The sequence below is a fragment of the Empidonax traillii genome, unplaced genomic scaffold (assembly GCF_003031625.1).
Source record: "Empidonax traillii isolate 1590-97213 ecotype Southwest subspecies unplaced genomic scaffold, ASM303162v1 scaffold1694:size78175, whole genome shotgun sequence".
Taxonomy (NCBI): Eukaryota; Metazoa; Chordata; class Aves; order Passeriformes; family Tyrannidae; genus Empidonax; species Empidonax traillii.
This window is the reverse complement of record NW_020956887.1, coordinates 55,303-56,917: the sequence shown is the minus strand read 5'-3', so window position 1 is coordinate 56,917 and position 1,615 is coordinate 55,303. Positions and strand designations below refer to the sequence as shown.

Below are 1,615 nucleotides of genomic sequence, written 5' to 3'. Positions count from 1 at the left end.
CCTATTGATATTTGCAGCTGGTTTTGGGGAAGGCCCCAGACCATTTTCCAGCTGGAACAGATGAACTCACCTTGTTTCGTCCTAAAATCTCCTGATTATTATAACTGTTACTGCAACACAAGTCGCTCCTCAGTGAGCACCACAGAGAATTCAGCCCTAACACAGCTCTAGGAGAAACTGGGGGGGGGGTCTCTCAATCTTCTGCATGTTGGAATGAGGGAGAACAGGAAATTCAAGAGATTTTCTAGGTGAGACCAAAGCAGAACGGGTGTGCAGCAGCAGGAGCTCAGTGATTCCAGGCAGGACCCCCCCCCCACACCTTTAAGTGCAGGAAGTGGACACTGTGACAGCTGAACAACAGTGATTTGCATCAATACGAGCATTACGTACAAAAACTCATGTCATTTAGGCCAATTAACGTAAAATAAGCTACTCTGATGAATTATGAAGCCATAGAGAGTAAGCAAGCCCTGAGCAACCTGCTCTGGGGGAAGGTGTCCCTGCCCAGGGGGTGGAGCTGGATGAGCCCGAAGATCCTCCCACCCCAAACCAGGGTGGGATTCCACAAAAATACAAAAAAGCCACAGAAAATACTTCTTACTCTTGGATATCTGTGTGATGGCTCAGTGTCCTGGCTCTGGAAGTGTGTGCCATGTGGCTGCTTTAAGGACCACGAGCAGATTCCTACACCAGTCCCCCTCGGAACCGGCCCCGCGGATCCGCGTGACTCGCGTACAAATATTCCATGAGCGTTTGAAGGTATATCCATAATCCAGCTGGAAAGCAGGTTGCCAAGGAGACTCTCACCTAGCACAAGTTCTCCAAGAATCCCTAGGCTCCCCCCACACTTTGTGCTGGGCCTGGCTGCTGCCAAGGCAGGGCTGGGAAGGGAAGCATCGCCACAGAGCCCGCATTGAGCGGCCCCAGATGGGCCGAGCCTCATGAATTAAACATGCCCTGGTGGGGGCTGCTGCAGGCACCACAATGACATTAGTCACGCTGCCCTGCCTCCTTTCTCCTGGCCACTGCCAGAGCTGGTGGGGAAGAACTCCATAAAACCACCCCACCGGAGTAATGGGGCGTGTGGGGAAACATTCCAGAGGTGTCCAGCAGCTCCCAGAGGAATCACTGCCAATGACCCCAAACAAAGGCTCAGGCAGGAGTTTTTTATTCCTTTCATACCTTTCTGAGTCCCTGCTTTGCTCTCTTTGTGGAACCCTATCCTGCTACAGTCTTTACAAGGATCCCCAAACAGCATCCAGTGCCTGAAAATTCACCTTGTAGTAAAGAAAACCAGGGAAAACTTCCTTTCTACACAGCCCCTACACCAAGGATGGGGAAAAACAGAGGGAGAGAGGAAAACAAGGCACATAAACACAAGTTGGGCTTTAAACTGAGCTGAGTCTGAATACCTGGTTCTGTACCAGGTTCTGTCCCCACCTCAGACACAGCTTTATGGGCACAGCCCACAGCTGTGCCCCCAGAGAGGCACTAAAACAACTGGCAGGAACGCGTTTTCCAGGGGGAACTCCATCACTAATTTGCATTTACTCTCCATCTCTCCCAACCCAGCCATTCCTGCAGCAGGAACGAGGCAGGGGTGAGGCTGGGCACC

At 51.7% G+C, this 1,615-nt stretch overlaps 1 protein-coding gene across 2 annotated transcripts in view; it reads right to left on the bottom strand.

Moving 5' to 3' along the window:
* The window catches only part of SMARCC1 (SWI/SNF related, matrix associated, actin dependent regulator of chromatin subfamily c member 1), a 57,539-nt gene that overhangs the window by 9,817 nt on the left and 46,107 nt on the right, over nt 1-1,615 (bottom strand). The gene's annotated exons all lie outside the window — the stretch shown is intronic.